Source organism: Salvelinus fontinalis, chromosome 2 (assembly GCF_029448725.1).
Source record: "Salvelinus fontinalis isolate EN_2023a chromosome 2, ASM2944872v1, whole genome shotgun sequence".
In the NCBI taxonomy this organism is placed as follows: Eukaryota; Metazoa; Chordata; class Actinopteri; order Salmoniformes; family Salmonidae; genus Salvelinus; species Salvelinus fontinalis.
In genome coordinates, this window is record NC_074666.1 from 47,947,526 (window position 1) to 47,973,448 (window position 25,923).

General features: G+C 42.9%; 1 protein-coding gene across 3 annotated transcripts in view; it reads right to left on the minus strand.

Moving 5' to 3' along the window:
- Positions 1–25,923, minus strand: part of LOC129820062 (double C2-like domain-containing protein beta) — a 310,308-nt gene that overhangs the window by 27,057 nt on the left and 257,328 nt on the right. The gene's annotated exons all lie outside the window — the stretch shown is intronic.

A 25,923-nucleotide genomic window follows, 5' to 3' on the forward strand; every position in this document is an offset into this window, starting at 1 on the left:
CCCAGTCACCAGGTTTCCTGGATTAGAAATCAAATAACAGTTTACTTTTATTTACTGTTTTTTGTTTTTGCATACAAAATACACACATCAAATACGAAATGCAATCAATAGATAATAACACAATCAATCAAATATAGTAGTTACCCCAACAGTCTCCCCTACAGTTTCCCAACCTATCAAGACTTCAGAAATCCTCTGTGATCTCCTCTATGAACAGGTCTCCCGCCAATGCACTCTAGTGACTAAAAGGCACTCGAGAGTCTAATCTCAGAGTGCCCTAAAATTAATTCCATGTACAGTACCAGTCAAAAGTTTGGACACACCTACCCATTCCAGGATGTTCATTTATTTTGTACTATTTTCTACCTTGTAGAATAATAGTGAAGACATCAAAACTATGAAATAACACATATGGAATCAGGCCTTCATGGTCGAATTTCTGCAAAGAAACCACCACTAAAGGACATCAATAAGAAGAAAAGACTTGCTTGGGCCAAGAAACACAAGCATTGGACATTAGACAGGTGGAAATTGGTCCTTTGGTCTGATGAGTCCAGATGTAAGGTTTTTGGTTCCAACCGCTGTGTCTTTGTGAGATGCAGAATAGGTGAATGGATGATCTCCGCATGTGTAGTTCCCACTGTGAAGCATGGAGAAGGAGGTGTGATGGTGTGGGGGTGCTTTGCTGGTGACACTGTCAGTGATAAAATATATTTTGGTTTGTTTAACACTTTTGGTTACTACACGATTCCCAATGTGTAATTTCATAGTTTGGATGTCTTCCATATTATTCTACAATTTAGAAAATAGTAAAATAAAGAAAATCCCTTGAGTAGGTGTCTCCAAACTTTTGACTGGTACTGTATGTGGCATGTAAAACCTAAAGGCTGTTTTGTCTAGATCATAAGCGACAAAAGGATTTTTAAGAATTAGCCATTCCTGGGAGCCAGTGGGATATTTTATATTTCTATATATCAGGAGCGATGTCAGGTAGTATATGGTAGTTTCTGCAGGAGCTTTGTAAATTAATAGAAGGCAATGTTTCGTTCTCCCCATTGCTAGTGATGGCCAGACCACTTCATATGACTGAAAAGAACCCTATTCCTCCTCTCTGAGAATACTGAAGTTGCTCCTTGCTTTCTCATGTAGTAAGCCAGTTGGTAAGAGTGTAGTGCTAGCAATGCCATGATTGTGGGTTCAACATACTTGAAGAGGCGCTGAACTTACTGATTTAGCCTAGGTTTCAATCATCCTCATTAGGAAATGCTACCGAGAACGAGATTTGGGACTTGGAGGCGTGCTTTGATGTGGGTGTCTCTTGTGTGCAAGGTTATTATAGTTTCGTTTTTGGGTTCGAGGTTTTAATGTCATTGAAATTTGGATCTATTGAAATGATTAAATATCTTCCATTGTGTAATTTATTGATGGTCCCTAACTAGCCCTATTGGGATAACCAAAGTCAAACCAAATTTGCCATGGTCAGTGTGCTGGGCATTATGATCAGGTTGTATGCAGTTGCGCTCCAAATGAATGATTACTTGGGTACTGCTATCTGTGTGCAGGATTGAAATATACCCAACCCAAGGAAAACTATTCAGTACCCTTCATTCCGTAACCATTTTTTCCTAAAAATCTCAGTTTTGGACAAGACTCACTATAGCTTCCTGCCCCTGATTGATACCTAGCTATACCCAGCGTGCTTTTGGCTTGTTAGCAACCTAATGAAGAGCCACTCTGGACGAAGCTAGTGTAAGGCCGGGGTAAAGAATAACAATCCGTGGACACAGCAACTTCAGATATAGTCTCCAAGGTTTAATAAGAGCAACCACACATCTTCAGGGGACATATAAAATATAAGGATACATCTTATGAGCAGAGGGCTGGCCCCTGCTATGGCAACATACCCTAAACTAAAGCTATGCCAGAAACTCCTGCTCTTTATAGTCAGAGCCACAGCATCCGCTATCAAAATAAAAAGTCAAATTACGGTCCCACACTTGCGTGGCTAGGCGATACATTGTCCCCAGTTAACACCCACCCTTATGAATGGTTAAAGCAAGTCATTTAATGCACTGAGCATAATAACAGGGACTACAGTGGCTTGCGAAAGTATTCACCCTCTTGGCATTTTTATTATTTTGTTGCCTTACAACCTGGAATTTAAATGGATTGTTGTGGGGTTTGTATCATTTGATTTACACAACATGCCTACTACTTTGAAGATGGAAAAGAATTTTTATTGTGAAACAAACAAGAAATAAGACAAAAAAACTGAAAACGTAAGGGTGCATAACTATTCACCCCCAAAGTCAATACTTTGTAGAGCCACCTTTTGCAGCAATTACAGCTGCAAGTCTCTTGGGGTATGTCTCTATAAGCTTGGTACATCTAGCCACTGGGATTTTTGCCCATTCTTCAAGGCAATACTGCTTCAGCTGCTTCAAGTTGGATGGGTTCCGCTGGTGTACAGCAATCTTTAAGTCATACAACAGATCTGTGGCCTTTCAGCACAGGTGTATATATACTGTCATGTGACAGATCATGTGATACTTAGATTGCACACAGGTGGACTTTATTTAACAATTATGTGACTTCTGAAGGTAATTGGTCGCACCAGATCTTATTTAGGGGCTTCATAGTAAAGGGGGTGAATAGATATGCACGCACCACTTTTCCGTTTTTTATTTTTTGAAACAAGCTACTTTTTTAAATTTCACTTCACCAATTTGGACTATTTTGTGTATGTCCATTAAATGAAATCCAAATAAAAATCCACTTAAATTACAGGTTGTAATGCAACAAAATAGGAAAAACTCCACGGGGTATGAATCATTTGCAAAGGACTATATACAGTTTGAACATACAAAGTGTTCTCTTTCAGCCTCTTCTCACCGAGCCCCTCTCTACCTCCCATAACACATCGAGGGCTCTTTAATGATCTGTAACGATTCTGCCCTCCTTTTGAGCATTTCATTCAGTTCCAATAACTCCACAGAATGTTCTCAACAGTGTGTGTATATGAACAGTGCTTTTGCGAGCACACTCATCCAGTGTTCTCCTTTGTGTGGCGTACAGTACATCTATTTACATTGAGCTCATGATGTGTGAAATTTGTTATTTTCTCTGTGTGTAATTGATTGATAGGTGGAGGGAAACCATGGGCCTTCGTACAACAAATTATAATTACATTCCACTCATGAGGGGCAAATCTAATCGCAGCAGCAACATTAGAAACTCCATTGAGCAGTCACCAATTTATCCTATGGACAGGTGCTACAGATTTCAAATAAATTAATTTAGAGAGGAAATGGATTTGCTGGCTGTGGAACGTACGTGGGGTTCTTTCTCATCCTCTGTTGTTCCTGTTGAATTAAACAGGTGGTAAAGGCACGGTTATGAGATGAATAGAACATCTGAATTCGATGAGGGTGCAGAGAAAATAGTTTCGTGGCTTATCCAGAGGAGTGAGGACATATTCTTTCCTTTTCAATCTCGTCTCGCCTGGAAAAACAATCACATTTCACTCAGAGAATGTTCTCAATATTTCTTGTAAAAGTAACTAGAGAATCAGTCCCATTTAGATTATGACTGGTAAAAATGTATCTTGGAGAACAATGAATATCATTGACATCCATTCAGTTTCTGTGATTAGTTGGTAAAATACACTGCTCCAAAAAATAAAGGGAACACTTAAACAACACAATGTAACTCCAAGTCAATCACACTTCTGTGAAATCAAACTGTCCACTTAGGAAGCAACACTGATTGACAATAAATTTCACATGCTGTTGTGCAAATGGAATAGACAAAAGGTGGAAATTATAGGCAATTAGCAAGACACCCCCCAAAACAGGAGTGATTCTGCAGGTGGTGACCACAGACCACTTCTCAGTTCCTATGCTTCCTGGCTGATGTTTTGGTCACTTTTGAAGGCTGGCGGTGCTCTCACTCTAGTGGTAGCATGAGACGGAGTCTACAACCCACACAAGTGGCTCAGGTAGTGCAGTTCATCCAGGATGGCACATCAATGTGAACTGTGGGAAAAAGGTTTGCTGTGTCTGTCAGCGTAGTGTCCAGAGCATGCAGGCGCTACCAGGAGACAGGCCAGTACATCAGGAGACGTGGAGGAGGCCGTAGGAGGGCAACAACCCAGCAGCAGGACCGCTACCTCCGCCTTTGTGCAAGGAGGTGCACTGCCAGCGCCCTGCAAAATGACCTCCAGCAGGCCACAAATGTGCATGTGTCTGCTCAAACGGTCAGAAACAGACTCCATGAGGGTGGTATGAGGGCCCGACGTCCACAGGTGGGGGTTGTGCTTACAGCCCAACACCGTGCAGGACGTTTGGCATTTGCCAGAGAACACCAAGATTGGCAAATTCGCCACTGGCGCCCTGTGCTCTTCACAGATGAAAGCAGGTTCACACAGAGCACATGAGCACATGTGACAGACGTGACAGAGTCTGGAGACGCCGTGGAGAACGTTCTGCTGCCTGCAACATCCTCCAGCATGACCGGTTTGGCGGTGGGTCAGTCATGGTGTGGGGTGGCATTTCTTTGTGGGGCCGCACAGCCCTCCATGTGCTCGCCAGAGGTAGCCTGACTGCCATTAGGTACCGAGATGAGATCCTCAGACTCCTTGTGAGACCATATGCTGACACATGCACATTTGTGGCCTGCTGGAGGTCATTTTGCAGGGCTCTGGCAGTGCTCCGCCTTGCACAAAGGCGGAGGTAGCGGTCCTGCTGCTGGGTTGTTGCCCTCCTACGGCCTCATCCACGTCTCCTGATGTACTGGCCTGTCTCCTGGTAGCGCCTCCATGCTCTGGACACTACGCTGACAGACACAGCAAACCTTCTTGCCACAGCTCGCATTGATGTGCCATCCTGGATGAGCTGCACTACCTGAGCCACTTGTGTGGGTTGTAGACTCCGTCTCATGCTACCACTAGAGTGAGAGCACAGCCAGCATTCAAAAGTGACCAAAACATCAGCCAGGAAGCATAGGAACTGAGAAGTGGTCTGTGGTCACCACCTGCAGAATCACTCCTTTATTGGGGGTGTCTTGCTAATTGCCTATAATTTCCACCTTTTGTCTATTCCATTTGCACAAAAGCATTTGAAATGTATTGTCAATCAGTGTTGCTTCCTAAGTGGACAGTTTGATTTCACAGAAGTGTGATTGACTTGGAATTACATTGTGTTGTTTAAGTGTTCCCTTTATTTTTTTGAGCAGTGTAATACTTGATGCAAGTTGCTCTAGATATGACGAGTACTTGCTAAAATGACAAAAATGTAAATGTGATGTTTTCCTAAAACAAAGTTACATTAAATGGGGATTTGGTGGTGAGTCGGTGGACACAAATGGGTTCCATTTCATCATGAGTGGCTCAGTGATTTTCACATTTCTATTATCACAAATTTTCAATTACATCAATTACTCTGACAGCTTATGGAAAACAATGCTATTGAGCAAGGTTAATGACACGCCGATTAGCTAACACCTAAAACAGGAGTGTGGACCGTTTTTGGCTTCTTACGATGAGTTATCAAAGTGGATGCTGATTCTATTAGCGAAAATGCCACATGGGATGTGTTTTGCTTTCTATGGCCTTTGTTTACAGCTTTGGGTGGATCGAAATGAAAAGCCCCACAGTCATTATCTTCTCAAAATGTTAGCGATGATGTGCTAGCTTGTTTGACAGCCCAGCATGCTTAATGTCATGATTGAAGCTGAAAAGGTCAGTAGTTCTGTGTTTTGATGAATAAATAACAAACATTGTAAATTACATTGGTACTTAGAACCCTTCATTCTCAAACACGGTGAGAGATTCAGAACTACAGCCCAAATGCATTTTCTCCCCAAGGTGTGCACTCATACACTTCATCTTGTGGATGTAAAAGGAATGGACGGGTGTAAGAGATATAGTCGAAACTCTCTCTAGCAAATCCATAAACACTCCCAATGGCTTTAAACCCTTGACTGAACGAGTGCACCCTTTTTAGGGGGCCCAAGCAGGGTGAAGGCTAGTAGTGGCCCTCCCATTCATCCATAACCAAGAATTGACTAATTGATAATATCATCAACTACTCATTCCACTTCATTAGCCTAACATTTTAGTTGTGGATAAATTGGTGTAAGTTGGTGTGTACAGATGGTTAAGGTTAGGATTGAGGGAGGGGAAACTGATCCCAGATCTGTACCTGGGGAAACTTCACTCCGGAGCAGGTGAATACCACAAACTACTTTTGACTGCAGTGGCACGAGGTCAATGCCATTCAACATGTGAGATGGCATTGATTTTTCAATTCAAAACAAAGAACAAGATGCTTAGACACATTATAGGGCTCTGAATTGGAAGTAAATAGTAAACATAATTAAAATAAGCTTTTAATAAATCTTAGTTTTGTTAGATAAACAATTTAGAGTTTAACCATAAAAATGGTGAAGTCTCATTTTGAGTGATATTTCTCCAACAAGATTTTGGTTGAATAAAGGTTGAAAATGAAAAAAATCTGATGAGATGGAGGTAGTAGACAATGCCAACTCAAACTTGGTGGTATTTGTGAATCCTCAATTTGACTTTAATTGATAAACAAATCAATGTTAACAATGTCGCTGTTTCTGAGCGATGACAGCTTTTGTGTGTAATTAAAACGATGCCCTCAAATATTCAATGTAAAATGTATTGTCACAGCAACAATAACATGTCCAAAAGATCAAAAACAGCACCAGACATTGCTGCAGTGGATGTTAAATCAGACCTGGACTATATTCATAGTCCTTACCGTTTCAATACTCCTGCCAACATTCAGTGACAAGCCTGCCCAGCTCTAGCCAGCTTGCTCACAGTGTGTGAGATATGGAATGGTGGGGAGGGGATGGAAGGAGTGAGCAAGCGATGGAGGGGAGAGAGAGGGTGAAACACACAGCTATCTCTCCCTGTAGGCCTAATCCAGCTGTCACACCCCAGCTCTCCTCTCCTCCTCAGTGACAGGATAAACAGGGCCTCTCTCCCTCGTTCCGTACGCTCCCATTTTCCAGCCTGCCCAGCTCCCAGTGCCCTGCTCATCCATCTCCATTACGTCCTGACGGGAGCGAGCCATGGACAGCCCCAGGGGGAACGAGAGGGCAGCCCTCATCCATGATCCATGCCACAGCTGTGGTTCCAATACAATTGCGCTTTAGAAATTATATTCCATCTCTGAATACATCTCTGTCGAAGCCCCCTCACCCCCACCAACTCATATCCATTCTCACCATCTCCAATGCAGCTTTATGCTGCAGTGTAACATAGTACCTTACTGTCATTTGACTCAGTTCAGGTATAGTGATACATTCACTTTCCTCTCTGCTCATCATTGTAGGAGAGAGTGGGGTAAATTGAGCCAAAGGGGTAAGTTGAGCCACCCTTGTTTTTAAGAAACCCCAAATTAATAAGTTGGCCAAAGATTTAGGAAGAGGTCGTCATTTCATGGAGTCTGTGAAGGAAGAAACTACACGGAAAGTAGTAAGCAAGTTAGGTCCAAAATTATGATTGTCACCAAGTCAAATAAATGTATTGTGTTAAAGGTTTCATGATGCTTGTATCTAAACCAAAGTTGGTCATTTAAGATTGTTCTATACATCATTTGGGGTCTCTATAAACTTCAATATGAGGTCCTAAACCTAGAATGAAAGTGCATCCTTGTAGCTGTGTGGGCTAATATAGTCAAAATGTTTGTCCTGGGTTAAGTTTAGCTAATGGTTGAGCCAATGGCAAGTTGAGCAAATTGAAGTGTTTTCTTCCCAGCTGTAATACAAGGAATTATCGCTGGGATATGAGGTTACAACAGGGCTGGCCTATATTAAAAGTGTGGTCCAGAGTGAGTGGCAAGGAATAAGTAAATCCAAAATATTTCTAAAACTAAAAGCATTGTATTTGGGACAAATCATTCACTAAACCCTAAACCTCAACTAAATCTTTCAATAAATCATGTGGAAATTGAGCAAGTTGATATGACTAAACTGCTTGGAGTTAGCCTGGATTTGAACTGTCATGGTCAAAACATATTGATACAACAGTAGCTAAAATGGGGAGAAGTATGTCCATGGTAAGGCACTGCTCTACCTTCTTGACAGCACTGTCAACAAGGCAGGTCCTACAGGCCCTAGTTTTGTCACACCTGGACTACTGTTCAGTCGTGTGGTCAGGTGCCACAAAAAAGGACTTAGGAAAATTGCAATTGGTTCAGAACAGGGCAGCACAGCTGGCCCTTGGATGTACACAGAGAGCTAATATGAATAATATGCAAGTCAATCTCTCCTTGCTCAAAGCGGAGGAGAGATTGACTTCATCACTGCTTGTATTTATGAGAGGTATTGACATGTTGAATACATGTCTGTTTGAACTACTGGTGCACAGCTCAGACACCCATGCATACCCCACAAGACATGCCACAAAGGGTCTCTTCACAGCCCCCAAGTCCAGAACAGATTATGGAACGTGCACAGTACTAAATAGAGCCATGACTACATGGAACTCTATTCCACATCAAGTAACTCATGCAAGCAGTAACATTAGATTTAAAAAAAAAATAGATAAACACCTTATGGAACAGCGGTGACTGTGATGCAACACAAACATAGGCACAGACACATGCATACACACACACACACACACGACTGCATACACACTATACACATAAGTACACATGGATTTTGTCCTGTATATATATGGTAGTGGTGAAGTAGGGGCCTGAGGGGACACAGTTTGTGAATGTATTGTAATGTTTTTAATATTGTATAAACTGACTAAATTTTGCTGGACCCCAGGAAGAGTAGCTGCTGACTTGGCAGCAGCTAATGGGGATCCATGATAAATACAAATACAAATACAATGATCCAAAACATGCAATCGAATCTACATGAAAATGGTTAAAAGGAGAAAAAAAATAAGTTTTGGAATGGCCTAGTCAAAGTCCATACCTAATCCCATTTGAGATGTTGTGGCAGGACTTGAAACAATTAGTTCATGCTTGAAAATCCACAAATGTTGCTGGGTGAAAGTAGCTCTGCATGGAAGACCGGGCCAAAATTCCTCCACAGCGATGTGAGAGACTGATCAACAACTCCAGGAAGAGTTTGGTTGGAGTCTTTGCAGCTAAAGGTGGCACAACCAGTTAGAGTGTAAGTGGGCAATTACTTTTTCACACAGCGGAATTGGGTGTTGCATAACTTTGATAATGAAATAAATAATTGCCCTTTTTTCGTTATTTGTAAACTCAGGTTCCCTTTTATCTAATATTAGGTTTTGGTTGAAGATCTCAAAAAAGAGAACATCTGAAAAGGAGCAAATACTTTTTCCCGGCACTGTATGTTTGTGGGGGGTTGCTCTCTCTGCAGTGGTTTGAAATGAACTGAACGCACTGACGTCTCTGTTTGGTGCTCTGTCACCAATTGTGGGACTCTATTCTCTGCTCCAAGAATAAATGTCCAAAAAGAAAAAGGACATTCATTTAAATAGTAGTCATGCCTCAGCGTGCTCACTTCAATGTTCTAAGCATCCCCCCCTACCTCTTTTCGTACGCATGTCACACGTTCGCACACACAGAGTGAAAATGATATCTTTGGAAGATGTGAGTCTATCAAATAGCTCAAATTAACCAATTACGCAGAGGTCAGTGAGTGGGAACGCATTTGGTTTGATATGATTGGTGAAAGCTTATGTATCAAAGAGCAATCAGGATAAATCGGGTCAAAATGGGCTAAGTAGAACATACAACTATGTCCTACAATGGATGGCAGGTGGCTTAGATTAGAGACAGATGTGCAACTGGGTCGCAGGAGTGCAAGAGGGCAGCAGGTTCGAATCCCAAGTCTGACGGTATAAAAATGTGATACCATCTCCTACTACTAAGAACCCAAAAGGCATATGTTGTAAGCATGACATTTAAATGGACATCTTGTTCAACTTCACTGCTTGAGGACATCCTACAGCTGATTCGAGCAACAATCCCCTCTACCAAAAAAATGAACCCATTGAATGTCTATCTCAACTGAGTAAACCATGGACCTGAATGGGTTCTCTTGGGTTTGTTGAAGACAAATCCCTGCTCAACAGAGCCTTGAAACCAAACCAAGCCATCACTCCTCGTGTACACATCTGTCTATCCTTGCAGAAAACTAGGCCAGAGCAAGCTTCTCGTAGTGAGACAATTCATATACAAATTAACCCGGACAAACAAAGAGTTAATCGTTGGAGGCATTGAGGGTCAGTGCAGACACGCCAATCCGCTGCCTGGGACTAGTGAACAGCAGTTAATTACAGAGTCTGCATTACAAAGGGAATAGGGTGGCATTTGGGACACACACTGTAGTGCGTTTAAGAGCCGTATACAGATTTGATTGACTCCTGGGAAGGATAAAGGGGAGAAACACAAAACACACATCTCTTCACGGATGATCCACAATACAAGTGTTTAATTGGACTTCAATGCATATTCCAATGAATAAATATGTGATTTCTAGTGTTGGATTCTGAGAATATGACATAATATTTCATTCATGTCACTGAGGGAGAGAGGGGATTGTATAACGTTTACATTCTGTCCGGATATGTTACTGTTAGCCATCAAGGGATCCTTTGGGAGAAGAGGCACAGTCTGGTACAAGTCAACATGACAGCCGTGAGCTGGGGAGGAGTGAGCACTTTGGGGCAGAGGTCAGGTCAGATGAAGTGAGGAAGAACAGATATCGCTAAGGTTCTGTCTAGCAACAGAGATGCATTAGCTGTTCAGATGTGTCGTAGACTCAGCATAGGAGAAAGGCTTAAATATCAGTGCTTGTGTGAATATGTTTGTCTCATGCAGCTGTATGGACCCAATGGGTGAATTAACTTGGTTTGAGCTTTATTAAGCATCCGTGAGTTTTAATAGGTTCATTTAGAACCTAACACTAGAACACTAACTCTGTCCAATACTGAATAATCACTCCTCTTGGCCCTTGTGAAGAGAGAGGGAGACGAGTGATGGCAGATGACAGGGAAGCTGTCAGATTAGGCTGAGGCTAATGCAGTGTGTGGCTAAGGAAGCCTTACTGCTGAGCCTAAACGATTATCTCAGCGTCTCATAATGTTTATAAGGAGCAGGCCTTTGCCTCATCTCTCCCATTTGTTATGACTGAGTACAGTATGTTCCTATGCTCTCGGGTGATTGGCTGCTGATTACCTCCACTTACCCGGCTCGAGTGAAACACGCTGGTATAGCTGGTATGGTTAATTTAGTCTTTTCATTATGGTTGTTGGAGTAACTAAAATCATTTGAAGGTGGTTTGAATGGGAACCCTGCAGATGAAATGGTTTCCATTGCTACCAGGTAATAGTTTACATGCTCCATGCCCCTTTCCAAGGATATTTAGAACACCCCAAACCTGAAATAATATCCCTTTGTTTTTTAGAAAAGGTAGAGGGACTTCAATTTGGACTTGAGAGGGCATCAAATGTTCTGCATGCGGCTATGGACACATGACCTGTTTCGTCGGATGTGCTACTTTGTCCAGGAACAGCCGTTTCACTCTCTCTCTCTCAGTCCCTCTCTCAGTTTCTAGTAACGTTTGAGCATATTGAAGAACGATCTAGCTTTAATGGCCATGTATTCTTATAATCTCCACCCGGCACAGCCAGAAGAGGACTGCCCACCCCTCGGAGCCTGGTTCCTCTCAGGTTCCTCCTAGCCACTGTGCTTCTGCATCGGCATTGCTTGCTTTTTGGAATTTTACGTTGGGTATCTGTATAGCACTTTGTGACAACTGCTATGTCCATCAACAAGTTTGCTGACAACATGATGGAAAAACAGTCTACAGGGGGGTGGAGCGCGTCAACAGGAACAGCTGCATCATTGAGAGAATCCTGACTGGTTGTGTTACCGCCTGGTATGGCAACTGTACCGCCCGCTAGTGGAAGGCGCTACAGAAGGTGATGAGTAAGGCCCAGCGCTTCACTGGGAGCAAACTTCCAGCCATCCAGGACGTATATTCTATCCCCTGGCCATAAGACAGTTAAATCCATAACAACTACTGCTCTCCCATAGACTATCTATACTGACTTAATGCCCATCCACAGGTCTCTACCCACTCAGACACAACCTATGTTGATGCTACTATTGATTAGATTTATTACTCCAATATGCTGCTGTCCATTGATTATTGATTGCCATTACCATTAGTATTTATAGTGCCTTCAGAAGGTATTCATGCCCCTTGACCTTTTCCACATTTTGTTGTGTTACAGCCTACATTTAAAATGGATTAAATTGAGATTTTTTGTCACTGGCCTACAAACAATAACCCATAATGTCAAAGTCAAATTATGTTTTTCGGCATTTTTACAAATTAATAAATAATGGAAAACTGAAATAAGTTCAGGAGTAAAAATGTGCTTAACAAGTCACATAATAAGTTGCATGGACACATTCTGTGTGCAATAGCAATGTTTAACATGATTTTTGAATAACTACCTCATATCTCTGTACCCCGCACATACAATTATCGAGCAGTGAATTTCAAACACAGATTCAACCATAAAGACCAGGGAGGTTTTCCAACGCCTCGCAAAGAAGTGCACCGATTGGTAGATTTAAAAAAAGCAGACATTCAATATCAAATCAAAGTTTATTTGTCACGTGCGCCGAAAACAACAGGTGTAGACCTTACAGTGAAATGCTTACTTACAGGCTCTAACCAATAGTGTAAAAAAAATTGTTAGGTGAACAATAGGTAAGTAAAGAAATAAAACAACAGTAAAAAGACAGGCAATATACAGTAGCCAGGCAATAGAAGTAGCGAGGCTACATACAGACACCGGTTAGTCGGCCCAATTGAGGATGTATGTACATGAATGTTTAGTTAAAGTGACTATGCTTATATGATAAACAGAGAGTAGCAGCAGAGTAAAAAAAGGGGTTGGGGGGGGGGGACACAATGCAAATAGTCCGGATAGCCATTTGATAACCTGTTGAGGAGTCTTATGGCTTGGGGGTAAAAACTGTTGAGAAGCCTTTTTGTCCTAGACTTGGCACTCCGGTACCGCTTGCCATGCGGTAGTAGAGAGAACAGTCTATGACTGGGGTGGCTGGGGTCTTTGACAATTCTTAGGGCCTTCCTCTGACACCGCCTGGTGTAGAGGTCCTGGATGGCAGGCAGCTTAGCCCCAGTGATGTACTGGGCAGTATGCACTACCCTCTGTAGTGCCTTGCGGTCAGAGGCCGAGCAATTGCCGTACCAGGCAGTGATGCAACCAGTCAGGATGATCTCGATGTTGCAGCTGTAGAAGCTTATGAGCATCTCAGGACCCATGCCAAATATTTTTAGTTTCTGAGGGGGAATAGGCTTTGTTGTGCCCTCTTCACGACTGTCTTGGTGTGTTTGGACCATTCTAGTTTGTTGTTGATGTGGACACCAAGGAACTTGAAGCTCTCAACCTGTTCCACTACAGCCCCATCGATGAGAATGGGGGCTGCTCGGTCCTCCTTTTCCTGTAGTCCACAATCATCTCCTTAGTCTTGGTTACGTTGAGGGATAGGTTGTTATTCTGGCACCACCTGGACAGGTCTCTGACCTCCTCCCTATAGGCTGTCTCGCGGTTGTTGGTGATCAGGCCTACCACTGTTGTGTTGTTTGCAAACTTAATGATAGTGTCGGAGTTGTGCCTGGCCTGGCCATGCAGTCGTGGGTGAACAGGGAGTACAGGAGGGGACTGAGCACGCACCCCTGTGGAGCTACAGTGTTGAGGATCAGTGTGGCAGATGTGTTGCTACCTACCATCACCACCTGGGGGCAGCCCGTCAGGAAGTCCAGGATCCAGTTGCAGAGGGAGGTGTTTAGTCCCAGGATTCTTAGCTTAGTGATGAGCTTTGAGGGTACTATGGTGTTGAACGCTGAGCTGTAGTCAATGAATAGCATTCTCACATAAGTGTTCCTTTTGTCCAGGTGGGAAAGGGCAGTGTGGAGTGCAATGGAGATTGCATCATCAGTGGATATGTTTGAGTGGTATGCGAATTGGAGTGGGTCTAGGGTTTCTGGGATAATGGTGTTTATGTGTGCCATTACCAAACTTTCAAAGCACTTCATGGCAACGGACGTGAGTGCTGTGGGTCTGTAGTCATTTAGGCAGGTTGCCTGAGTGTTCTTAGGCACAGGGACTATGGTGGTCTACTTGAAACATGTTGGTATTACAGACTCAATCAGGGACATGTTGAAAATGTCAGTGAAGACACCTGCCAGTTGGTCAGCACATGCCCGGAGGACACATCCTGTTAATCCGTCTGGCTCCGCAGCCTTTTGTATGTTGACCTGTTTAAAGGTCTTACGTCGGCTACGGGGAGCATGATCACACAGTCGTCTGGAACAGCTGATGCTCACATGCAAGCCTCAGTGTTGCTTGCCTCAAATCGAGCATCTGAGTGATTTAGCTTGTCTGGTAGGCTCGTGTCACTGGGCAGCTCGCGGCTGTGCTTCCCTTTGTAGTCTGTAATAGTTTGCAAGCCCTGCCACATAAGTATGATTCAATCTTAGCCCTGTATTGACGCTTTGCCTGTTTGATGCTTCGTCGCAGGGCATAGCAGGATTCCTTGTAAGCTTCCGGGTTAGAGTCCTGCACCTTGAAAGCGGCAGCTCTACCCTTTAACTCTGTGCGAATGTTGCCTGTAATCCATGGCTTCTGGTTGGGGTATGTACGTACAGTCACTGTGGGGACGACGTCCTCAATGCACTTATTGATAAAGCCAGTGACTGATGTGGTGTACTCCTCAATATCATCGGAAGAATCTCGGTACATGTTCCAGTCTGTGATAGCAAAACAGTCCTGTAGTTTAGCATCTGCTTCATCTGACCACTTTTTTATAGACCGAGTCACTGATGCTTCCTGCTTTGATTTTAGCTTGTAAGCAGGAGGATAGAGTTGTGGTCGGATTTATCAAATGGAGGGCGAGGGAGAGCTTTATACTGTGTGTGGAGTACAGGTGATCTAGATTTTTACCCCTCTGGTTGCACATTTAACAAGTTGATGGAAATTTGGTAGAACTGATTTAAGTTTCCCTGCATTAAAGTCTCTGGCCACTAAGAGTGCCGCCTCTGGTTGAGTGGCTTCCTGTTTGCTTATTTCCTTATACAGCTGACTGAGTGCGGTCTTAGTGCCAGCATCTGTCTGTGGTGGTAAATAAACAGCCACGAAAAGTATAGCTGAAAACTCTCTAGGCAAGTAGTGTGGCCTGCAACTTATCACAATATACTACTTCAGGCGAGCAAAATCTAGAGACTTCCTTAGATTTTGTGCACCAGCTGTTGTTTACAAATATGCACAGACCGTCCCCCCCCTCATCTTACCGGAGTGCGCTGTTCCCTGTGAACATGGTGAAGTTATTAATTACACTGTAGATGGTGTATCAATACACTCTGTCACTACAAAGATACAGGCGTCCTTCCTAACTCAGTTGTCGGAGGGGAAGGAAACCGCTCAGGGATGTCACCACGTGGCCAATGGTGACTTTAAAACATTTACAGAGTTTAATGGCTTTGATATGGATTAACAACATTTTAGTTAGTCCACAATACTAACCTATATAACAAGGCACTAAAGTAATACTGCAAAAAAAGCTGTCAAAGCAAGTCATTTTATATCCTGAATACAAATCCAATACAACACGTTACTGAGTATCACTCTCCATATTTTCAAGCAAAGTGGTGGTCGCATCATGTTATGGTTATGCTTGTAATCATTAAGGATGGGGGAGTTTTTCAGGATAAAAAAAGAAACAGAATGGAGCTAAGCACAGGCAAAATTCTAGAGGAAAACCAGGTTCTTTCCACCAGACACTGGGAGATTAATTCACCTTTCAGCAGGACAATAACCTAAAACACAAGGCCAAATCTACACTGGAGTTGCTTACCAAAAAGACAGTGAATGTTCCCGATTGGCAGAGTTACAGTTTTGACTTAAATCTACTTGAAAATCTATGGCAACACCTGAAAATGGTTGTCTACCAATGATTAACAACCAATTTGACAGATCTTGAATAATTTTGAAAAGAATAATAGGCATATGTTACACAATCCAGGTGTGGAAAGCTCTTAGAGACTTACCCAGCAAGACTCACAGCTATAATTGGTTGCCAAAAGGTGCTTCTACAAAGTATTGACTCAGTGGTGTGAATACTTGCGTAAATTATATATCTATGTATTTCATTTTCAATAAAAACGCAGTCGGCGTTCCAATTCATCCCAAAGGTGTTCGATGGAGTTGAGGTCAGGTGTCTGTGCAGGCCAGTCAAGTTCTTCCACAGCAATCTCGACAAACCATTTCTTTATGGACCTCGCTCCTGGCATCCGCCAAACCCAGATTCCTTTCCAGTCCTCCAGAGGAACAGTTATTGTGCTGACATTGTTTCCAGTGGCAGTTTGGAACTCGGTAGTGAGTGATGCAACTGAGGACAAACATATTTTACGCACTACGCACATCAGCGGCCCTTTCTGTGAGCCTAGACGTTTCCATTTCACAATAACATCACTTAGAGTTGACCGGGGAATGTCACTGAGCTCTTAAGTACAGCCCATTCTACTAATCTCTATGGAGATTATATGGCTATGTGCTCGATTTTATACACCTGTCAGCAAAATCCACACATTTGAAGGCACGTCAACATACTTTTTTACAGAGTACAGTATGTTCCTAAACACAAAAACCGTCCAGTTGTGAAATCAATTTAATTTACTTGTCAAATGTGCCGAATACAACAGGCAGACGCTGCAGTGTAATGCTTACTTATGAGCCCTTCCCCAACAATGCAGAGTTAAAAAGTATGAAAAATACCGGAGTACTGGTAATGAGTCAATGTGCAGGGGTACGAAGTAGTTGAGATATATAAAAAAAAACTAATATTGGACGAAATACACATCACGACAAGAGAGGCACCACAAAACTACATAAAGAGAGACATAAGACAACATGGCATGGCAGCAACGACATGGTAGCAACACAACATGGTAGCAGCACAAAACATGGTACAAACATTATTGGGCACAGACAACAGCACAAAGGGCAAGAAGGTAGAGACAACAATACATCACACGAAGCAGCCACAAGTGTCAGTAAGAATATCCATGATTGAGTCTGAATGAAGAGATTCAGATAAAACTGTCCAGTTTGAGTGTTTGTTACAGCTCATTCCAGTTGCTAGCTGCAGCGAACTGAAAAGACGAGTGACCCAGGGATGTGTGTGCATTAGGGACCTTTAACAGAATGTGACTGGCAGAATGAGTGTTGTATGTGGAGGATGAGGGGTGCAGTAAATATCTCAGAGAGGGGGGAGCGAGGCCTAAGTGGGTTTTATAAATAAGCATCAACCAGTGGATCTTGCGATAGGTGTACAGATACGACCAGTTTACAGAGGAGTATAGAGTGCAGAGATGTGTCCTAAAAGGAGCATTGGTGGAAAATCTGAAGGCCAAATGGTAAAGAACATCTAGCCGCTCGAGAGCACCCTTACCTGCCGATCTATAAATTACCTCTCCATAATCTAGCATGGGTAGGATGGTCATCTGAATCAGGGTTAGTTTGGCAGCTGGGGTGAAAGAGGAGCGATTACGATAGAGGAAACCAGGTCTAGATTTAACTTTAGCCTGCAGCTTTGATATGTGCTGAGAGAAGGACAGTGTACCATCTAGCCATACTCCCAAGTCCTTGTATGAGGTGACTACCTCAAGCTCTAAACCCTCAGAGGTAGTAATCACACTGGTGGGGAGAGGGGCATTCTTCTTACCAAACCACATGGCCTTTGTTTTGAAGGTATTCAGAACAAGGTTAAGGGCAGAGAAAGCTTTTAAGACACTAAGAAAGCTTTGTTGTAGAGCGTTTAACACAAAATCCGGGAGGGGCCAGCTGAGTATAAGACTGTATCATCTACATATAAATGGATGAGACAGCTTCCTACTGCCTGAGCTATGTTGCTGATGCAAATTGAGAAGAGCGTGGGGCCTAGGATTGAGACAGCAGATGTTCTGACTTTATACACTGCACTCTTTGAGAGAGGTAGTTAGCAAACCAGGCTAAAGACCCCTCAGGGACACCAATACTCCTTTGCCGGCCCACAAGAATGGAATGTTCAACCGTATCAAAACATTTGGCCAAGTCAATAAGAATAGCAGCACAACATTGCTTAGAGTCAAGGGCAATGGTGACATCATTGAGGACCTTTAAGGATGCAGTGACACAACCATAACCTGAGCGGAAACCCGATTGCATTCCAGAAAGAATACTAGACATCAAGAAAGACAGTCAGTTGATTATTGACAAGTTTTTCCAACACTTTTGATAAACAGGGCAAAATAGAAAATTAGGATCAGCTAACTCCCCCTTTAAATAAAAGACTCACCGTGGCTGCCTTACAAGCAATGGGAACCTCCCCAGAGAGGAGAGACAGGTTAAAATGGTCAGAGATAGGCTTGGTGATGATAGGGCAGCAAACTTAAAGAAGAAAGGGCCTAAACCATCTGTCATATTTCAGTTTTTTATTTTGTAATACATTTGCAAAAATGTCTATGTCCTTTTGATTTGTCATTATGAGGTATTGTCTGTAGACAGATCAATTTCAGAATAAGGTTGTAATGTAAAAAAAAATTGGAAAAAGTAAAGGGATCTGAATACTTCCCCGAATGCACTGCAAGTCTGGGCAGCGAGCTCGGTTGTCCACATAAGCACAGTTGACACCATCGAGGTGCGGATGTTTACTTTTTACACACACGTTTTTTTCAGTTTCTTCCTAAGAACAGATTTTTGTGGTAAAATAAAAAGGGATCATTTTTTTTGGTGCCATTCAGGGGAAATTGAATTCTAAGCATCACACGAGCCAGAAGAGGCTCTGCGAAGGTTTGTTTCAATTCATTTGCTGTGGCCTCGTTCTAGTGTTGCAGCTCAGCCAAAGTTCTTTAGCCATTTTTCAGCCTTGGGTGAATTTTGACTTATTCTAATTGTCCAGCCTACAGGAAGTACATGTACTAAGGTCTATTCAATGCTGGTCTGACCAATCTGAATGAATGTTTCAAGATTATTTTGATCACGCGGGCTGGGATATGTTCCGGGTTGCCTCTGACAATAACATTGACGTATACATTGACACAGTGACTGAGTTCATCAGGAAGTGTATAGGGAATGTTGTTCCCACTGTGACTAATAAAACCTACCCAAACCAAAAACTGTGGATAGATGGCAGCATTTGCACAAAACTGAAAGTGCGACCACCGCACTTAACCACGTCAAGGTGAATGGGAATAAGGTAAAATACAAACAGTTCTGTTATGCCCTCCATAAGGCAATAAATAAGACAAAATGTCAGTACCCAGACAAAGTGCAGTTGCAATTTAACGGCTCAGACACGAGACGTATGTGGCAGGGACTCCAGACAATCACGGATTACAAAGGGAAAACCAGCCACGTCACGGACATTGACGCCTTGCTACCGGACAAGCTAAACACCTTCACCCTCTTTGTGGACAACATAGTGACACCGACGCAGCCCGCTCCTAAGGACTGTGGGCTCTTGTTCTCAATAGGCTGACGCGATTAAGACATTTAAGCGTGTTTACCCTCGAAAGGTAGCCGGCCCGGATGGCATCCCTAGCCGCATCCTCAGAGCATGAGCAGACCAGCTGGTTGGAGTGTTTACGGACATATTCAATATCTCCCTATCCCAGTCTGCTGTCCCCTCTTGCTTCAAGATGTCCACCATTGTTCCTATACCCAAGAAATTAAATGAACTAGCCTACAGCTAGACACCAAATGCACATCCAATCCATCCAACATTAATGCCAGTAGGCCTATAGTTGACTCTTATGGTTAGAAGCATTACATTTTGCAATGGCATAGGCCTACATTCTTTTGGATTTGTGTGCCCATGAGAGCTGTTATCACGGTGAAACATAATGAAAAGTATCGCAGGCATAGTAACACTTACAGCACATTTTCCGAGCTCTCCGAGATCCAGGAATGGTACAGGGTTTATTTTCCATATTCTAATGTAATTGTTAAATGCTTAATAATTACAAATAACACTGTCATAAATGTCATTCATGTAAGGAACGAAACGCAGTGCTCTGTCACACAATCTGTGAAGACTCCAAGCATTCAACTTATGAATAACTCATGAACTAGGGTGGAAACGTATTTTGATTCAACTCGTGCATTTTGAATGTAGGCTACCTGTTCTGCGCATGTTCCTGTGCGTAACATTGCCTAGGCTGAGAGGGTACCGGCAGCGGTGTAGGCCTAGTGGAGGGTAAACCCAACTAAACTCAGTTTAGCCACCTTTTTCCGAAAAATGCATTGATAGTATTGGGAGCATAACTTTTTTCACCGCGACTGACAGAGTTGACACATCTATTATTTTACCACTACATCACTGGCTACTGGTAGGCCTATTTGAAGTTCGTGGTAATAGGCCTACACATTGTAAACTAGTCTAGTGAATTGACCACGTTTTAGGGTGACAATACAATTTTTCCTGGGACAGTTTCAGACCCATTTCAGGTGTCCCGAAATTTCATGCTACATCCATTTGTCAGCAAGATCATAAATGAATGTAGACCTATGTAATTAGGAACACTTTGTGGTGTTTTGTAAACATATGTCTATTTCCATTCATCAAATGACGCTAGTGTAGGCTACATGCATTGCACTGTTTGGATTATTTTGGAGTGGACGAACATGCACAGGTAGCCTATGTTTTGAAGTGTTTGTTTGACAATCAGATGGCCCATATAAGGCACATAAAACATTTCATGCGCGCACCCAATAGAGAACCCCCCCCCGAATGTCACGGTGTAATTCTCACTCTGATCAGTAGCCTAAAAATCATTACAAGCACCAACCAAGTGTGCTTGATAAATAATGAAAATCAGCACAAAAGCAATAACGGCATTGTAATGAATATAAGTGTCAATCTAACTGCAGTAAAATAAAAAATTGTCAGCTCGTGCTTATGCAATGGCATCAGTTGGAGGATGTCCATGTCACATAAACAATGAAAGCTGGTGAGTGCGTTGCTGATGTTGTTTTTTTTTGTTTTTTTCTCCCCTTTTCTCTCCAATTTTCGTGGTATCCAATCGCTAGTAATTACTATCTTGTCTCATCGCTACAACTCCCGTACGGGCTCGGGAGAGACGAAGGTCGAAAGCCATGCGTCCTCCGAAGCACAACCCAACCAAGCCGCACTGCTTCTTTAACACAGCGCGCCTCCAACCCGGAAGCCAAGCGGCACCAATGTGTCGGAGGAAACACCGTGCACCCGCCCCCCTCGGTTAGCACGCACTGCGCCCGGCCCGCCACTGGAGTCGCTGGAGCGCGATGAGACAAGGATATCCCTACCGGCCAAACCCTCCCTAACCCGGACGACGCTAAGCCAATTGTGCGTCTCCCCACGGACCTCCCGGTCGCGGCCGGCTGCGACAGAGCCTGGGCGCGAACCCAGAGACGCACTGATGCAGTGCTCTAGACCACTGCGCCACCCGGGAGGCCCCTGATGTTGTTTTTTGCTTGAGATGTAGGTTCTGCTCTCTCAGTGGAGACATTTTTGGCTGATAATTTGCCCAGATTGGTAATCTTGTAAAACTAATCAAAAAGGCATACATCTAATTATTATGTAACCACTCATTCTGATTGTAAGTGAAATCCACCAAAATTCTGGAAAACTGTCAAATCTCTGAAGGGTTGCACTTCCTCCTCTCTGCCACAAGCAAATTAATTAAGAATATGGCCCCATTACGGACCAAAATTCTGTCATTGATGCATTTAAACATGACTTTATTTAAACGGGCAATTTGTTTGAAAGAGCGTCTAACCCTACTATCTCCAAAAGTGGTCTAAAACGCTGATTCAGAAATTTTGCAGATTGACTCAAAATGGTAGTTAAATTTGAGCATTTTGGCAATTCACAGAAAAAAAAATCCTTGATACCTTACTTGCTATAGATACCAGGAAATCCACAGGAGCTGACCAATTGGTGCCGGGTCTGCTCAAGTATGCTGCCCCCCTCATTGCTGGCTCAGTAACCTATACCATAAATCTGACATTGTTATCAAGAAACTCAATTAGATGTGGATAGTATTGATCTTGATAATTATCGTCTCATCTCCAGGCTTCCATGTCTAGCAAAAATTCTCGAACCATTGGTAAATAAGCAATTTCGCTCTTTTTTATCTGAGCATGGTATTTTGAATACAAATAGATCTGGGTTTAGGCCAGGGCACAGCACTATCACAGCAACCACATTAGATGTTAATGATATATGTAAACGCTAAAATGAATTGTGGACATGTCAAAAGCATTTGATCGTGCTATTTTATTGAACAAGTTGTCCTCGATTGGCCTGGGCTCTGACATCTGCTCTTCGTTTCATGATTATTTTAGTGACAGATAATACAGGCAAAAATAAATACATGTTGTTTTCAAAGTTCTCGTAAGATTTTCTCAGATGGTTCTATAATCGAGCAAGTTCTTGCATTCAAATACCTTGGTATTTGGATTGACAATAATTGAACGTTTAAAAAACATACGAATGAGCCTTTTAGGAAGCTAAGATTTAAAGTGGGCTTTTTTTTACAGAAACAGATCTAGCCTCTCTAGTCAACGGGAAGCAGATTGTGCAGTCAACCTTTCTACCCGTTCTTGATTATGGTGACACTATTTATCAAAGTGCAGCTGCCACTACTCTTAAACCCCTGGATGCCGTTTATCATAGCGCCCGTTGTTTTATCACAGGAGACAGATTTATTACACATCACTGCATTCTTTACCAAAAGGTTGGCTGGAACTCTTTGAAGTCACGTAGATCCTCATTACGCTCTTTTTGTTTACAAAGCCCTGCTCCACAAGCTTCCGACTTACCTAACTTCCCAGTTAAGACTTAAAATGACAAGTTATTAAAGCCGATCACAGGGTTGGTTAACTCTGGAGACTACTTGGGTGTCTACGTTTGGAATTATCTCAGAGGACGTTTCAATTGGATACTTTGGTGTCCCCTAATACAGATAACAGAGGCTTTTTAAATTAAAGAATGTGTTTGTTTTATTTTAATGTGTTTTGTATCTTAATGTGTATTTTTATGTGTATATTTATGTTTGTCTGTGCTTGCCTATTGTGTGCTTGTAAATTAGGGTCTCAAAGAAACTCAATATCTGGAAGGTGCTCTTAATGTTTGTACACTCCGTGTTAATTACACACACACACACAAAGAAGAAGCAATTTTGTCTGCCTCCATTTGTTAGTTTTGTATGGGGAAACATTTCAGCCATTTCAGTTTTGGTTTGTGATTTATTTTGCGGTTTTCATCTGTAACTCCTGAAGGTTAGTGGAGAGAGTTGAATATGGGCCATCTCTGCATGGAGCTGGCTGTGGCAAGCTGACCCGACCGACGGCTAACAAGTCAAATCTCTAATCACAGCGCAACAGAAAGGTTGTACATTGCTGGAGGTGGTGGTGACACACTTATGAATACAGACAAGCTAACATGCCAACACTAAGGCTGCGTCTGAAATGGCATTTACCGTACTCACTACATAGGGATCAACAAACCCATACCATTGATGCTTGAGGGGTTACACATGGATTTGAAAAAAGGCACCTGGAGGCTAAGTAAAGTTGGTCCGTTCTCTTTTGGAACATCTTGTGGTCACTTTGCCTAACCTACAGCAAACTACTATTCAACAAGGGCTCAATCAAATCTGCGATATGAATTGACTTATAAGAAACGTGAAGACGATCGATTCCAAAGATGTCTCCTGGTGAACTCTCTGCTTGAACTTTGATTTGGATTCAGAGAGGAGTAACAGGGGTGGCAGACTCTAAAGAGTTGAAACACTAAGGCCATAGAATCAAGCTTTTGCACTGGCCATCCAAGTCCCCTGACCTAAACCCCATTGAAAATGTGTGGAGTGAGCGTCCACAAGTGAGGACCACGGACTCTGAAGGATCTGGAAAGTTTTATGGAGGAATGGTCTCAAATCCCTTCCTATGTGTTCTGCCACCTCATCAAACATTATAGGAGACGACTCAGAGCTTTTATCTCGGCAAAGGGAGGGTGCACAAAGTCCTAAATGCAGGGGTGCCAATAATTGTGACATGCATGTTTTTGAACCAAATAATTATTTCTTAATGACGATTTTATTTAAAAAATGTAACTAAATTAAAGATTCATATGATATTTTGAGTGTAAGATCAAGCTGATGAACATAGATCAAGCTTTTGTTCATATTTACCCAGCGTGCCAATAATTCAGGAGGGCAGTGTATGTGCTGATACACTATACATACAAGAGTATGTGGACACCGCTTCAAATTAGTAGATTAGTCTATTTCAACCACACCCGTTGCTGACAGGTGTATAAAATCGAGCACACAGCCATGCAATCTCCGTAGACAAACATTGGCAGTAGAAAGGCCTTACTGAAGAGCACAGTGACTTTCAACGTGGCACCGTCAAGTCAGTTTGTCAAATTTCTGCACTGCTAGAGCTGCCCTGGTCAACTGTAAGTGCTGTTACTGTGAAGTAGAAACCTCTAGGAGCAACAACGGCTCAGCCGTGAAGTGGTAGGCCACATAAGGTCACAGAATGGGACTGCTGAAGCACGTAGCATGTAAAATCGTCTGTCCTCGGTTACAACCTCTGGAAGCAACGACAGCACAAGAACTGTTCATCCGGAGCTTCGTGAAATGGGTTTCCATGGCCGAGCAGCCGTTTACAAGCCTAAGATCACCATGTGCAATGCCAAGCGTCGGCTGGAGTGGTGTAAACCTCGTCTCCATTGGACTCTGGAACAGTGGAAATGCGTTCTCTGGAGTGATGAATCACGCTTCACCATCTGGCAGTCAGACGGACGATTCTAGGTTTAGCATATGCCAGGAGAGCGCTGCCTGCCCCAATGCATGGTGCCAACTGTAAAGTTTGGTGGAGGAGGAATAATGGTCTGGGGCTGTTTTTCCATGGTCCGGGCTAGGCCTCTTTGTTCCAGTGAAGGGAATCCCTTTCCTGTTTCCGCATGACAATGCCCCCATGCATAAAGTGAGGTCCATACAGAAATGGTTTGTCATGAATGGTGTGTAAGAACTGGCCTGCACATATCCCTCACCTCTGCCCAATCGAACAGCTTTGGAATGAATTGGAAAGCCGACTGCGAGCCAGGCCTAATCGCCCAACATCCGTGCCCGACCTCACAATGCTCTTGTGGCTGAAAGGAAGCAAGTCCCCAACGCATAGTTCCAACATCTAGTGGAAAGCCTTCTCAGAAGAGAGGAGGCTGTTATAGCAGCAAAGGGGGGACCAACTCCATATTTATGTTTATGATTTTGGAATGAGATGTGTAGTTTATGTGCGCTACGTTATTGCTCTCTCCCTACTGTGTGTGCATCTTGCTAGCTGTCACTCAAATGGCCAAGGGCTGAAGCACATTGGCTTGAACTCGAATTGCTAGGGGGCTGGCCCATGTGGGGGAAAATGTCGGGAAAATGTCGTAGCACAGCTTCCAGTAAAAAGTTGCTTTCAAACTAGGGATTTCATGGCTAATTGAGATAATACAGTAAATATGCATGTATAAACTACACACTGACACATCTAGCCCAAAGCGTGAGGTTTGAAAAATACTTACTAGTCGCCAAAGTTCTGGAGCATGTCTTTAAAAATGATAGTGAGAAGAGAGAAGTTAGCTAAAGCACATACAGACCTGGTACCAGAGTAGAGTACATATGTTTACACAGCTCAAACAAAGGAGGCTTGAAGACACCTCCGTAAAAAAAAGAAAATGGTCATTATTGATAGTTATACCATGGCATTGTTGAATATTCGTTTCTGATTGGCTTAAAGGGTATTCTAGATAGTGCATTATTTCGTTATAATGCACAGTATAATTC